This window comes from Diplotaxodon limnothrissa, linkage group LG8 (assembly GCF_057381915.1).
Source record: "Diplotaxodon limnothrissa isolate DT_005_m linkage group LG8, D_limnothrissa_male_GT1.1, whole genome shotgun sequence".
NCBI classification, from domain to species: Eukaryota; Metazoa; Chordata; class Actinopteri; order Cichliformes; family Cichlidae; genus Diplotaxodon; species Diplotaxodon limnothrissa.
The window spans coordinates 13,282,993-13,299,497 of record NC_140603.1 but is presented as its reverse complement, the minus strand read 5'-3'; the positions used below and the strand labels follow the sequence as shown (position 1 = coordinate 13,299,497).

The 16,505-nt window shown below is 42.7% G+C and overlaps 1 protein-coding gene across 1 annotated transcript in view; it reads left to right on the top strand.

Annotated features, from left to right (window-relative positions):
* The first annotated feature begins 3,494 nt into the window (after nt 1-3,494).
* The window catches only part of raraa (retinoic acid receptor, alpha a), a 143,225-nt gene continuing 130,214 nt past the window's right edge, over nt 3,495-16,505 (top strand). Inside the window, exon 1 of the mRNA XM_085361298.1 lies at nt 3,495-3,786. The gene's annotated coding sequence lies outside the window, so the exon portion shown is untranslated. The remainder of the gene's footprint in view (nt 3,787-16,505) is intronic.

Sequence of the window (16,505 nt, the reverse complement as noted above, 5' to 3'; positions counted from 1 at the left end):
CTTTCACGCTGGACAGTAAATAGGCAGAAACCGAGCACCTGCTAAAGGGCTCACACGGCGCCTTGTAAAAAGCAACATGAAAGGGACTCTCTGTTATAGTCATGTAACAACAACCATTAACACGGACTGTTTTATATTATTGTTTCTTGGGGGGAAATGACAGGACTAAGAGTATAAATAACCCTGAGGCCTTCTGAAAGCATCTTAAAGTGTGTCTGACTTAAGTTATTCAGTGGGTGCTAATATTTTGTTGGAGTAAAGGTATAGTCTGATGACCCCAGAAGGTTTATTCTGTTAATCAATGAAATGAACATATGGGCTGATAAGCTGTCTGTGTGATAAATAAGTAGTATTCGGCCTTAGCTTTGAAAGCATAGAAATAAAGGGATATTGGCTTCTTTCTGTCTAAATGTAAAATAATTACTTTCTCACATGTAGCAAACATTGGGAGATACTCAGACACATTCTGACTTGCAGTTCGCCTGTGCCAAACATTTACATCCGACTTCACATACAAGTCGGTTGAGTAATGCCTGGAAAGATTCTGTGTTTCAGTGCATATGTGAATCAAAGTGTCTTTACCTCTGTCTGCTATTTAGAGGACTGAAGACTTTTGTTTGCCTTTCCTATTCTGTTTCTGGTGCCTTAAGACCGCTGCTCTCTGGTGACTCCTAACCCTCAAGAGCTGCTCGAGTTTTGGAGTGAGCTTCTCCAACCTGCATGTGCTGTGTGCGTGCTGTATTTAATCCTTCAAGCCATTGTCAGGCTTGTCTGTTACTCTTTGCTGCTCTTTGAAAAAAGCGAAAGCGGCATTAGAAATCTCTGTATTTTTCAGCAATGTCAACATTTTCTGCCTGTAGCTGAACAAAAAGTTAGCGCAAGTGCCTTAAAGGTACTGTCAAGCCAGACAGTATGAGAGCTTTGTATGAGGGCATGTTAAAGGCTGATTAAACGAAGCATGCAGCACACGGCGTTTCACTTTGCTTAACATGTTCTGATGGCTCTACGGTAGATGCTGAAATACAGTCTATATCACTATTACAGAGCAGAGGCTAGCTCTGCTAGACAGCGCTGGACTGGGGAACCGTTAAGATTCAGCTCCAGTAACTTCCATTTTAAAGCTGGCTACAAGCAGAGGATGCAGCTGGGCTAAGGAGACCCTAGAGGCCTCACTATCCAACCTAGAGATATGTAGAGGAAACACAAAGCTTCACAATACAAATCCCCACACTGCAGTTGGGTAAATGAGTCTGAGTCTATCCAGTCTAGATGAACACATGCATGCTGGGGCCAAGTTTCACCTGTCAGGAAGCGGTGAAATAAGACAGCTCCATCTCTACAGCCATTCTCCTATGACAGCAACAACTTCCACCAGAGCATACTTTTAGGATTTGACGACTCCCTCATTCCACGCTTACTCGCATGCCTGCGTGTCCCGTGTCACAACCAGCACCCCCCCCCCCCCAGCAATGCATTCCTCACTTGTGTGGTGATGTGTGACAACTGACACAGTTTAGTGACACTCACAGCTTTTGTATAGGAAAGCCTTAAAGGCAGCAGGGGAGAACAAGGAGGATACTGACGCTTGCTCTCTCTCTGTAGCAGTGTCAGTGCTCTGAGGGAAAGATGAAAAGCAACTGAGAAGATACCACAGAGGGAAAATATGTCACTAGCTCTCTTGTGGCCTTTTGCCCAGTCATAAGGGACAAGGGCTTTCACATCTGCCACCTGTCACAAAATGTTGCTTTCTGGGTTGGAAAGCATTCGAATGCAGCCACCATGTCTGAGAGACGGAGGAGGACCTGTCCTTTTTCCTGGAATACAGTTTATGTGTAAAGTGTATACAGACTGGATTACCCAGTCTGTATACACTCACCAGTGCTACAGCTGATGACGGCACATCCACACAAACCTGTTTGCATTTTGTTCAAGCAGTTAGCCATCGCTTCTGATTACTTTTAACAGTACGCCTTCAAAGACACAGGTAAAAGTACAACAGTAGTGGTTCTGGGAAGGCAGATCTAAATGTTGGTCCCCACAGTGAACCTTTTTATCGAAGCAAGTGCTTTGTGGTTTTTCTTTGGACATCGATTGCTTTTTCACTCTTTTTCAGTCCAGTCCTTGTACCTGACCATTTTTGGAATGTTGGTTTGTCTGTTTGTTTGTTAACCCACCTAACAGGGACCTGTGAACTATTCAAGCAAAAAAACAAAACAAAGCAAAAATAGTACGTAAAACTCTCTGTAAAACATGGTGGAGGCTGTGTCACAGTTTGGAGTTGCTTTTCAGCCAGTGGAATCGGAGATTCTGTCAAAATTGTTGGAGTTGTGAATGCAGAAATGTACAGTCAGATTTGGATCCACAATGTCATCTGGAAAACATCTGCTTCAGTTTTCAGCACACCAATGGTCCCAAACATACTAGCAATGCAGTAAAAGCATACCTGGATAGAAAAACACATGGAACACTCTCAGCCATAGACTGGCCTCCCCAAAGTCCGGAGCTCAACACTACTGAAGCAGAGAATAGCAATATTGAAGGAGCACAGAGAGTGTAGTAGAATTTAGGTGATCCTACCAAATATGATCAAATTTGTCAGAAAAACACTCAGTTTTTGCTTCATATTCTGTATTTACTTGTATGTTTGCACATGTTGTTGAGTAATCCCTTTATCCATTTCCCAAATTATGGGTGGCTCAAGGCTTTTGCACAGTACCGTATAATATGCATAACAGCTCTTTAAACATAGACAAATGTAAGGTGCGTGTTACAAAATTAAAATGCAGACTAACCGAACACATGGCTGTTAAACAGATGCATAATTATGCTTGAAAGCCACTGACAGCGCGGCCCCTCTTTATGCGCTCAGGTGGAGCATTCCTCTGAGTGGAGGATTAAACAGAAGAAGCCGACTGCCCAAATGCGGTGTGACAAAAGGGAACAGCACAACCTGCGATGGAAGATATTTTAGAGGCTTTAATGGTGTTCTCAGCATGACACCGAGACATAGTCACGCAACGGCGGCGGGATCGTTTAAAATTTTATGCTGATAATACATATTTGAACAAAAATCAGAAAGACTGCACAGCTTTCCCGTCCCACCGCGATGATATGGAGTTAATAACATCACTGAATTTTTTAAAGTGTCGAAATCATTTTAAGTTGAAGCTGTTTTGTCAAAAAAAAAAAAAGTAAATAAAATATATATATAATAAAAATTCATGTCTGTACTGTGTGCTTGGTTTCATTGTTTAGATACAGAGAATGATAGAAAACTGTTTTTATTTATTTTTAACGGAGCATAAACGAGCTGCAAGAAACGCATTAAAAATGCAACCAAAACAAAGTGAGTGCTCCTTCTTGTTGCCTCGCTTGGTTGCAGCAGCGCGCGGAGCACATCTGGAGAGAAACAGGACATCCACTTTTTCGATGACAGGCCCCATAAGAGAAAGGGGGCGGGGTCAGGGCTGGTGTTGGATTTCACAGCCAGAGAACGTGACTGCCATGGTTGCTTCTGCGAACGTCGTTTCGAACTTGCTTGCTCTCTGAACGCCACTCGCCGACTTCTTACCCGCTGTTTGCCCGGTGGGGGTTAACTCACTCAGCGCTCGTGAGGGCCACCGTTTTTTGGAGATTTTGAGAAGTCGGCGGAAAACTTTCAAAAAAAAAGAAAAGAAAAGAAAAAAGAGAGTACAACCCGCGTTAGAAATACAGCGGCGCGACTGAACTTCCAGCAGCAGTCCGAGGCGAGCAGCAGCGGCAGGAGGAGGAGTCAACAGGTCCCAGGTATTACCATACACTTGTCATTGACAGCTAGACAACATTTGACAGCATGTGTCCAGCTCTCGGGTCTCCTTCGGGGGGTTAGCCAGGCACCGTAGTAACCTGTCCGCTTTACACCTGGAGGACTTTGAACGCGTCACGAGTCGGCACGGTCATTAAATGCACGGGTGTGACAGTTTTTTGTTTGTTTGTTTGTTTTAACGCCGTTCATTGTCAGAAGCGTACTGGACAGCCTGACCATAAAACTCCCTGTCAAGTTGGCGTTCTCATGGCCAATTAAGCAAAAAAAATAAAAAATAAACCATAGGTGTGTTTAACCGAGCGACGTTATAGTGTGCGAATCCGACGCTTCTTAGGTCGGCTAGCATGTCAGAGCTAACGCGTCTTTGCCTAGGTGGAGGTTGGAAAGACACCGGGTCACATTTAAGTGCTGACAGCTTCCTTTACTTAATTAGCAGAGCCGTTTCGGTGTCCACCTAGCTTGGCTGTTGAGAAAGTGGGGATTTACGGATTAAAAGAGGAGGAGGGGAAAACCCTGTAATGTGTGTCTGGATGTCTCTGTTACCCTCTCAGAGAAAAGCTAGTGTTTTTGGCAGCGTCGGGACAGCGGAATGTGGGGAGATAGTATTTCATTTCACATGGTGCGTTATGCACATTTCGCTCACCATTGTTTGGCTGTGGGCTACTTCAGGCTGGAGGTAAACTTTGCTCCAGTGCATAATTAATACCGAGCCACTTCCTCGGTGTGCAGACTAGAGGCACCAGCCACTGCTTGCAATACTTTCAAGGTGCTCTGAAACTGAGCTGCATACCTGCTGACCCGAGAAGGGGGGAAAAAAGCACTGTAACAAAAACAGCCACATGCTTTTTTTCTGTTGCTTTTCTTTATAGCCTTAAGGTACATTGGCAAACTGACAGATATCTCCCCCAATTTGTTAACACTCTCGATTATCTGCTGTCAAGATAATGTGGCGATTTAAGGCGTCTGCATCACCTCAAATTAAATGTCAGGAGTCTTTAAGTATACCCTGCAGCATCAAAATCCTGCAGTGTTGTCTTGTAAAATGTTGTCTTATAAACCACAGATTACAGTGTTCTGTACCCTCTGTTGATAGCGGTACTTTGTAGAGATGTTTCCCTGTGTTTGAATGAACCCTCATTTCCTGTGTAGGATTTGTTGAGTGATTTATTTATTTAAGCTATGACTCTCTAGATCTTCTCTGCTGGCTGCAGAGCAGGGCAGACTGATTGTTTTCAGGGGGAAGCGATCGCAGGGTGGCACTGAAAGGAAAAAAGATACCCGACCTTTCCTGTGACATTCAGAGCAAGATGCATTAGGGGAAGAGTCACTCACTGGGAAATCTGGGGTGTTTGAGGGTTTTCCCACCCTGTCACCTCCCGTCTTGGTGTGATTCACAGTTAAATGCTGTGCCCTCACCACGGTTTGGCAAGGCTTGGCCTGAATACAAGATTATTCTTTCCTACCCAGTAAGCTGTCACTCTGATGAAAATTTTTGATAATAACCTTCAGACATTTTGCATAAAATTGTTGTGTTTGCTGTCTAGCCATCTTGTGGTACCTGATCTGATGTCACGCATGCTCATCATTGTGTTCTAAAAATACAGTTCCCGATAAGCTGCGGGGTTATATGAAAGGCATGATACTGGCACTCGCGAGCAGATCTCATAGTAGTGTTTTAATTGAGCGAGGTTCAGAGAAAGGGTTTCCTGCAGTCACACGCCATTTTCATGCTAGTAAGATTTTAAAGGTTGTTTTTTTTGGGTTTTTTTTTTTTTTTGTTCTCAGAAGGTCTATTAAAGATCTAAAGACCTAGTCATACTGCCCACTGTCGCATTTGTTAGTAAAAAAAGTGACAGGAGTGGTTTCTGTGATGCAGTCAGAACTTCTGTGACAAGTGTTGGCGGAAAGCAGCGACTCTTCTCGTGTGAACCGTGCCAGTCAAAGGCCTCGTGTGCCCTAAATGTATCATCATGTCAGCAGAGGCAGTGGCACACTCAGTTTGCCACCTCACCTCCCCCATGCCCTCGGCATGTCCCTCTGCTTCCTCTATAGTTTGTAGACTCAACTCAAACACTAGAAAGGGTTTTTTGTCTCTCTCTCTCTCTTTTTGTTGTTGTTGGTTTGGCATGGCAGTGGTGAGTCAGTAGCTCCTTGCTCTATGAGTTTGGTTACATGTGATGACAGTTTTTCTCATCATACATGGAACTAGTGAATTCAGCAGATGATACGTGGTGAGTTATTAACGGTTGTTTGGATTGTTCTTGATGAGAGGAATTTATTTGAAGGTTTGTTTTAGTTTTTGGGGTTTTCTTTTTTTTTTTTGCACAATTCACACATTTATATACTAATATGTATATGTGGTGTAATATTATATCACTATAATAAGGCTTGTGTATTGAATTAATGCATTTTTAGTGACCTCCTTTTGGACTTAAGTATGTTTTTCTTTTCTTCTTTTACCGTTATAAGGATGGCGTCTGCCAGGTGCTTTGATTGTAGTAGTCTTGCTGGCCACAGTAGCCTGCTACCCTGTCGATGATGTGCCAGGCTGACTCACGAGGTTATGACTGTACAGTACGAAGTCAGCATGTGCTGACAGATGAACCAAGTTCACTGCAACTAGAGGTGTCACCCAGTGCTTTTTGAATGGTAAACACCTCTACCCCAGTCGCACCAACGCCCTGTCAGATTTTGATTGCTAGATGTTTTGTTAGTGAAAACCACACAGCAGAAATAAGAGTTCGACTTGCTGTAAATAGGAAAAACTGATGTGAAGATTGGGGTTTTTCTTTTTTTGTCTTTTATTTCTTAGAATCTATTTGGTGTGCACAGGTGTTTGACTACTGATGCTGCCGTAAAGAGTAGTAAGCAGCAAACATGCTTCTACAAATGGAGTCCAGTGGAACCGCACAGTATGGCTTTACACTAATAAAACCAGCCTTGACCCAAATGAAACGGGCCCACGGTCTGTCAGAATAAGTAGAAATAAATTAGGATATTACTGTGGTTTTTCTGTGGTGCCCAATGACGTAGTCGTTGCCTTTGGGACTGGGGCGAGTGTGGGAAAAGCAGGAGAGAAGAAGGGTGGGAGGAGAGTGTAGCTGAAGCCGAGTGGGATTTTTTTTTTTTTTTTTTTGGAGGGGGAGTGGAGCCGCTGTGATGTGGGAGCTCCGCTCATGTTGGCCGGCGGCAGTTAGACAGGCCTGCTTTTGCATACTGATTCCAATTCTGTAGCTCTCCACATAGCAAACTAGCGTGCCTGGTGCTGCCAGTCACGTGAGGGTTAACTCCCCCTTCCTTTTTATGCTGCCTTCCTTTTATTCCTTTTTTTAATGGCTTTGATGGTATTAAATAATCTTTACGTGTCAGAGTGCACAGCTCCCAGTGTTCATGTTGGGAGAGCAAGAGAGCAATTAGGTCAGAGTGGTAGAATAACTTGGTATCATCTCAGTCTTAAAGCGGCAGGCTGCCTCGCTTCCATTTGTTCTTTATATTCACCTCAACCCTTCGGAGCAACATTTTCAAAGAGGTCCAAGGCCAGCTGGGTTATCAAAGCACTCAGAGAAAGAACTTTGTGTCTCTCTGTTGTATAGTCTCTTAATAAAACGTCCCAGAATGGATCATCGGTTGTTATTTTAGGTTCCTCGCTATGTTAATTTGCCTGAAGAATGAGGCCACGATTGTCTCCTTTTTTTCCTAATGAGGCTGAGCTAAAGACCCATATAACCTATTATCCAGGTTATTGATTTAGAATCTGTTTCGAGCTGCACATTGTTTTGATAGACCTTGAAACCATTGATGTTTTACTGCAGAATTGAAGCGCTGATCCCCTTCCCCACTTCAAGATCACATAAAATAATACTACACTGAGGGGGTTGTATTTATGGTTGACATGGCTTGACTGATCTTTGTTGTAAAGTTTCCCACAGCTTATTTTGCATGTTTGAGATTGCATTTCTACCAGCTGGCATGTGGATGTTTCTGGCCTGTGTCGCAGTGTTTCATTGCACTTGTCACAAAATTTCATACTATTTTCCACACTCATTTTGTACCTTGGCTTTTTGCAGAAGTGTCTCTGCCCAGTCGGACAGTCCCCCAGCGTGACGGCTGACATTTCCAGTGAAAGAGACCTATTGTCGCTTCTTAATCCCCCTCCACCCTCCTCTCCATAAAACAATGGTATCAATTGCTTCCACTGAGTACATCCACAGTTCTGAGTGAGAGACAGCCTGGCTGGGCCTGTTAGCTAGCCTGCCAACCGTCCTCCCAGGCAGCCCGGGCGACCTCTTCATTCCCAGCGATAGCTCGGTGTTTGAGCCCGCAGACTGCTCCTGCACTAATATTACCTCTGCATGTGAACTGGCTCTTGATTGTGACTGCACTGCCACCTTCTAAATGCACAAATAATAGCTCGGGTATATATTTATTTTCCCGTGGAGACGGCGGAGCAGACCGATGGCTTCGACACACCCCCGTCCCCCACCTTCTTAATGAACGGTCTTCATTCTATTTTCCTTCATTTTCCCGAGGACACTGCCATTAACTTTGACTGATGATATGTTCTTTTAGCGAAACGGTGATCCTGAACGCACCGTCACTGGAAATTGGATTTGCACACCCACCCCTTTTGCTCCTTGCGTTTTCTCCATCTCTCCTTTTTCTCTGCTTTTTCTTTCTCTCTCCGTCAGCACTGAGGGACATGCTGTTAATATTCCTTTTAGAGCTGCGCTGTACAGCTGAGCTGCCAAGTTAACCTTCTGCTGTCATGAGTCAGACAGCTAGCTAGATAGCCAGTGTCACTTACACAGATGTCTGACCGACCAATCTGTCCTTAAGTGCTTCTTGATAATATGCGTATTTCTCTGTGCCAAGTGTGAATGTGCAGTCAGTCATAGCATTCAGTTTTCATGTCCACTTTGCTGACACCGATGTAATTTGAATGTATTTGTTAGTTAAATATTTCCAAAAAGGTGTGTAAGAGAAAATGCAGATTTAGTCTCATCTTCTGCCTTGATTTGTTACACTGATATTTTAGTTCTTACTTGGAGGATAACGTTTGGCTGGTCTGCTCCCCATTTAAAAAAAACAAACAAACAAACGTCTCTCTAAGTGAGGCGGTTGACAGCTCCCGCGTCCTTCCCGAGAAGTAGCATTGGCTAATGTTAAACCACTGCACAAACCAAGGCATCTTCACACTGATTTTAGTGGAACAAATCCTCTCTATTGTGCCTCCTGTGTGGGCGTATGTGGCCGTCAACAGTGTATTACCCAGATGCCGTGGTTGCAGCTGCTTGCACATTAGCTCAAGTTGCTATAGGCCACATTTATCAGTGTGAGGAGAACAGAGCGGTGGTGAGATAATGGTCCTGAACAAGATGATACCGCGCTCGCTGCTGCTAGCACGAATAGGCAGCTCCTGTAAGTGGCTCGGCACATAGCATCGTTATCGTACTGCTCTGCTGTCTTGGCTTGTGCCCAACGAGTCTGTGAAGCTAGTGAGCCGCTGGTACTTATTCTGTCTCCCTGGTCTGTCATCTCAATGCAGCCAGCCCCGATGAAGAGCCATCACACCAAATCATCGTCGTGCTGGAACGTTGCAGCACAGAGCCCATTAGATGACAGGATTTCTGCGTTTGCAGCTGGAGAAGGTGATGGAAAGCCAGAAATACCCAAAAAGAATGTAGAAAAGAATTTTTAAAACCAATTACATTTACTTTTCTGTAGCTTTGTTGTGCCCCAATCAATTTTTCCAATAAAAACAGCAAAACAATGTTTATTTTGGCAGTTTAGACATGAACAAACTTGATGTACAGTACAACTAAAGGAGGTGTAGCAGAAATGCACCCTGTCTGTTAAACTAGGCTGTCAGGTTTGCAGATTTCTTTTTCTTTTTTTACCGAGGCACCATAACCTGTGGCCTGAAATGATACACTTTCAGCCAATGAGACTGCGAGACGCTATCGTTAACGGCGGATCCTTTTGATTGGTTTTGTACTTCATTTCATGTCAACATAATTCACTTTTTTTTTTTTGCTTTTTGTGTCGCAGTAATAATTCTGTAATATGGCGCACCACACAGCATATGGCTGCCATTTATGATCAACTGCCTCGGTAAGGAGGTGACTGGAATATGCAAATGGGAGCATGCTAATGGAATAGTAATGTAATGAAGTATGTTGTATATTGCCAGTAATGAGCTCTGGTTATTGAGTGTTGATGGCTTTTTCTCAGCCAGCCTTTGTTGTTACACAAGATGCAGTTTTGGGTTTTTTTGGTTTGTTGTTCAGGACAAAAACGCACATCATCACCCCAAAAAGCACAAACAAACACCCCCCCACCCCACCAAAAGAATTTTGACAAACACAGCCGGACGTAATTACACATTACTATTTATTTGTTTGTTTGTTTTTTATTGATTTGGCATTGTGTGAAAAGCATATTGATAAATATTTGGAGTACTTGCCCGCTGAAACTCTGAAACTAAATTGGGCAGAACTGAGACAGATGCGGTGCAGTAAATTAAACAAGCAATCTTCTCTGTTGGGTGACAGCACAATGGTGATTAGGGTTTCATGTGAGCTGCCCTACATTATTTATGGCTGTGCTGTGGGCTGCCTGCAGTTGAATAGACCCACAGTCCATTGACTGGGCATATTATGGGAGGCCGACTCGAAGCGAGGGGGGGGGGGAGTTAAAAATGGCTTTATTTCCTCTCGAGGAGGTCCATTTTCATCTCAATGAAGGTGGAAGCCCCAAGCGTGTTGTTTCCAGGCCTTGTGCGTGTAAAGTGTGTTGACTCTGTTCCAGCAGGCTTCTCTGCATCACTCTTCTTCATGTTTCAGAGTGATATCCACAGAACCTCACATTTGTACGTATTCGTAATCTGTCACTGCCTGCTCAATTTTGTTGCCAATTCATACGCTGACTTTTATCATTGAATTCATCCACATCTGTTTGGACCCGAACTTTATAGTTTGGTGCCTTTGCTTTGCATTGTGACATGCATGCTTCTTGTGGCATGGAGGTCTGAACAGGATGTAGACATACTGAGGTTTGAGTGCAGGTTTTAGCCAACTGTTGACCTTTTTAGAGGTGCTTTCCACGTTCAAACACTCTTTTGTTATGGTGAGAGTATATTTACTCATCGCCCACTAGTTACATTCTTGTGCTTGTAAGATCTTATGAGAATCTTGAGGGAATTTCTTCAAATTTAGCACAAAAACTCTGTTTGATTTTTATTTTTTTAAAGGGAAAGTCGCTCTGACCTCCCATCCCATCCCTGTCATTCTTGTCATTTCAATAATTGCAATTACATCTGGCGTAAACATCTACTTGGTCTCAAGAATAAACTGATTAGTGTTTGGTGGTCAAAGTTCAAGTTCACTGTGACCTCAAATGTTTTTCACAATTTTCTAAGTCATGTGCTTAGTAGTAACTAGTAAATCACTCAAATGCCCAGAGGAAACGGAGGGACCGATGACGTTTTATAACCAAATGTTCATTAAATGTTATTCGGTGCCCTTATAGCAGAAGCAGGGATGATTCTAAACTGCAGCTTGACTTGGTTGCCAGAGGCATTCAAGTGTGAGGCTGTAATTCTAGCTGATATCCAAAAGGGGCTTTTGTTAATACTTCACACTTTATTTGGTAACACTCCTTTGGTTCACTCACTGCAACGCCCTGATAAAGAAAGCTACTTTTGGCTGTTCCCTTATTCACGAGGGATCGCCACAGCGGGGCGCTCCGCATGTTTGATTTGGCACATTTTTACGCCAGATGCCCTTCCTGACGCAACCCCAGAGGGATTTATGTCCCCTCCCGGAATCAAACCACCGGGCTTTCGTTTGCATCGTGATTGTGTAAACCACTACATTATGAAGACACTTTACTGCAGTGCCCTGTGGTGTTTAGAGCAGAGGTGGGCAATTAGTTTCCCCAAGAGGGTCATGTGAGAAACTGGGACTGTTGTGGACTGCTGCACAAATAAGCTGGATTTAATTCTGCTTGTAAAATTATTGTTGTGGCCCTCCACAACAGTCCCACCCCTGCTTTAGAAAATTAAGGAGGGCAATGGATTGGTGAGATTTAGCATATTTTAAAAAATGGCCTCATTCTTCATCCCACAGATAACTCTGCAACAAACTTAGAATGCTTTAGGTTTGATACACTCACAAACTATTTTTTGAGTTGTGTGTGTTTTATTCCTGGATTAGGTTATTTGTAAATTAAAGCATTACTACATCTAGGGCTGCTCAATTAATCGAATTTTAATCACGATTACGATCTGGGCTTTCAACGATCATTAAAAATGACTGAGCCGATTATTAGCCCCTCCCTCATTTATCCGCGACACCTTAAAGGCCGGTCCGTGAAAATATTGTCGGGCATAAACCGTCCGTGGCGCAAAAAAGGTTGGAGACCGCTGATTAAGAGGACCCGAGGGAAGCTCGGAAAGCTAAGCAGAAGTTATTTGGAGAGGAGAGTGACTGCCGTTGGTTGAAAAGAGAGTTTAAAAAAAAAAACTTCAGTGGTGTTGCACACTATTTTATATTATTTTTTTAAAGTCATTGTTAACCCTTTAAAGCCGGTCAGAGCTGCATGCTCCGTTTTGCGTAACTATTTTTAAATCCCTGTAGAACCTGAACCGTGTAAGCTAGCGCAATAATTTGTTTTGCATATGAAACCGGAGGAGTTGTACTTACATCTTATGCCATCAGCTTGTCCTCGGTCACGGTTTCGTTCCACATATAGCTTTGCAAAAATTGCATAAAAAGCGCTTGCAGGAACAAAAACATAATATTCCAGAAACACGCTTCGCCGTTCCTATCAGCTGTTCGTAACACTTCCCACAGTGAAATGATGCACATGCTGTTTTCTTTGCAAATTTGCATCATAGGATTGTTTTTTGTTTTTCCTGCAATATATAAAAATTGCTGTATCTCCAAAATAAAACTATTAAGACACTCAAAATAAATTTCCTGTTGTTGTAAACTATTTTTTGCAACTTTTTTTGTATTTAAAGTTTTGAGGGATAAACCTCTTAAATTTCTCCAAGTAGAAATATATGTAAACAAAACAAAAGCGATTTTCAATTTTTTTTGTAGTTTATTGCACTTTTTTGCAATTAATGTAGTTACTATGGACTTAATGCATACATATTATTAAAATATGGGCTATAACAGTTGTATAGCAACTTGAAATGCTCCCACAAATGGCACTACAACATGTAAAAAAAATAATATAAGCTCTGGTGGACTTGGTTCTATAGTAGGTCTTAAAGGGTTAAATAAATATCGTCAAATAATCGTTATCTCAATTTCAGTGAAAATAATCGTGATGATTATCATTTTTGCCATAATCGAGCAGCCCTAACTACATCACTGATAACCGTGAATCTTTCTAGTGCAATACTATGTTTTTCCCCCCATCCAAGCGGCACCTCTTAATAACAACAAGTCTGTTTATTGATAAATGTTCCACAAAGAGACAAATATGTAAAATCCAAAAGAGTGGGGGCAAATCCAGGCACAACAGGATGCTGTTGTTAATACATAAAAAGGATCCACAGAGTCGAGAAAGAAAAATTGCAAAAGAACCCAGGGACGTTGGTGTTGAATGGTTCCTGCTGATACCTTGTGATGTTATGTATTTCTAGCTGCTAACCTAAGACCCCTGCAGCAAACACTAGCTTCAGATGTCAACAAAATGATTGTTGCCACACTCAAGGACTCGAATCATGAGCTAGACTTGACTCAAAGATTGCTTTGTTTGACCTCATAAAAAGGGATATTGCAGTTGTCTTTTCATGTGGAAGTCTTACACAAATTTCATCATGTGCCATTTACACAAACACACTTAATATCTGCATCCCATTTGCATTTGCCAGTTACAGGGTAATGACATCGTGTATGATGGCTCACTGGTATACCCTGCTGGGACTCTTGAAGTTATCATTAATAGTAACACTGTGGCTTTTCCTATCTTGATATGTAAAAGGCTGGCTGTGGAGAAATAAAACCGCTCAGACTGTGAGTTTGAGGAAAAGAGTCAGAAGGAGAGCGCAAACTGTTCACTGTCAAACCATCACTGTCGGCACAGAAGTGACTGTTAAAGTTCAACAGCGAATATGGACAGTGGTGGAAAGCAAGAATGTGAGAAATGATGAGAAAACTACTTGCAGAACACTTGGAACTCTGCCCGTTGTCACACCTTTGCACATGTGAGAAGACTGCCTTTTCACTTTTCTCTGTTTTTGACACTTAACGTTTGGCTGTTTAACTTGATTAATTAACATAACCGTTTAAAGAAATTGCTAAATTATAGTGGAGACAGTAGAATGTATATATAATTTTGTCTTCAGTTGGCAGGTCAGCAGCTCAATTGCTGACAAAGTAGAAACGGGTGTGCACTGCTGCAAGTGTTAGGAAAAGTGAAAAATGGGTTTACGTTGTGTAGTTTTTGTTAGACTCAGAATGGAGTTTCAAAGTCAACCTCGTTGAAAATTGTATATGACAATGGGGTCATTTTTCTCTCTCTCTGACTCTAAAACCTTTTTGGGAGGAACTAAAAATTCCTCTTTTGGAGGAAGAACCCTGTATAAAGATAACAGTAATTATCGTTTTGGTTTCTCTTCATCCCTTGTAGACATGCACTCTTTTGCATTAATCAAAGGGCTCCTGAACGTCAGCTTTGTCTAACAGCAATCTCTTGTAGTATTTAGACATCACTTTAAACAGAGCACTAGCCTAAGCTGCACGCAGTCACATTAACTGATAGGCATGAATGATTGCAGCTGACTCTTGTTTCTGTTGTGCGTCTTTTGTGAGTTCTTCAGTTACCTGAGGGGGAAAAAAGGACTATTGATTTGGATCCCTGTTTCTAATTTGCGATAAGAACAAAACATTTGTTAGGACACGTTTTTGCTTTTCCCACTCTAGCAAAAAGGATGTCTCCCTGAGCCTGATGGGATATCTGTCACTCACTTTAGGGCACACACACACTCAACACACCACTGTTTAAAAATATGGATCCACATCTTCTAGCATGCGAGATACTGGCAGAACAGCAACAGCAGAAAGACGCTTGTATGTCACAATATGTATTTTTACAAAGTTAAAATGATCGGATGATGGAGAAATCCTGGAAATGTCTCCTTACTTTAAAGTTGAAACGCTCGAGAGCTTTGATGGAGAAAGTGTTGCAGTTGACAAGATGTAGTTTGTGTTAGCGTATGAAAATTGCTGTGCGTTGGCGTTGCGGTCTATGAAAATGAACCACCATCCCTAACTTGTATTTTCAATGTGCATTTCTCTTCCAGTAGTCTCATTGTAGATGCTCTGCCCATGCACAAGTTATGAAATGGCCAACAAGAAGGCCATGTTTGTTTTAATCCTGAAATTAGCTGTCATCTCCACTTGATGAATGCCCGTTGCGTGAGTGTGCCCTAATTGTCCACTTGCACAACGTTGTCTTCGTTCTCGGTTGGCCTATGGCCCAGGGTACCCACTACAACTGTTGTCCACTTGTCCAGAGCACCAAAACAATACCAAGCTGCCGTGATCCTTCAGAGAGCCACTGTCGAGGAGCCCCCTGGGGGTGGGGTGCTTTCTGATAGGTCTGTGCCAAATCTAGTCCAACACTCAATTGCTTCTTTGTCATTTTTCTCCATGTGAATGTCATTGTGGTTGAGTTGTGGCTCCATGGATTCCCTGCGTTCAGGACTTAGACAGCGATCCTTGCTTCCCCCTCAACCACAAGCCCTTCATCGTGGAAACCATTGTTGTCCTATCAAATGAAGCTTGTTTTTCAGCTTCTCTCATGAAGCGTGAAATACAAGCTTTTATATTAGCTTTGGCAGGTATTTAAACTTCTGATCTGATCCAGGCTGTGCTCATTAAATCGTCAGAGTGATGTAATGTTTCAGTGGCGCTACTGTGTGCCAGCATGGCATGTTTTTCCACTTAGGGATTCCAGGATTTGTCTCTGTCATAAACACAGGGCATCTGGTTGCCAGTAGTGTGAGCTTCATTGGAGTTAGGGCATTGAAATGTGAAGAAGAGAAGCTGCCTGGTTTTTCATTTAGCAGCTTGGGTAAGTATGATAAATGTTACTTATCACCTATTGACCCCATGAGGTCAAGCCTTTGCCCTGTCACCCATCATCCTCCTCCTTCCCGCTGTCTTCTAGCTGCCCCTGAAACCCTGTGGATAGCCTTTATCTGCTCAGGCAACATTTTTCTCTCCAATACTGCTTGACCGCCATACAGATACCAAGGCAACACAGCTATTCACTTTCCGTGTTTGCAGTCAAGTGTGAGATGTTTTCCTCCTCCTGATTTATCTTTCCAAAGATATCTATTATTTGTCCTGTGGCCTCTGAAATACATTCATGATTAGATATGCAAAGCCTGAACAGATAGCTCCACTCCCAGTGTTCTCAGCTTTAGTTTTGACCCGCATACACCTAAATCCCTGCCATTTTTGGGACATAGCTGGAGAGATAAGCAAATGGAAGAAAGTGTGAGATTATCATTGAAATAATCTTCTGAAATCAATTCAACTGAAATATCAAGGACAATGGGCTTATGTGCATGCACACACACTCGTGGGGTTTCTGTTTGTTTCATGCTCCCCCCCCCCCCCCCCCCCCCACTGGCAGTGTAAAGAATTGCACAGGAGCTTTTGTTCTTTTTGAAAATCCA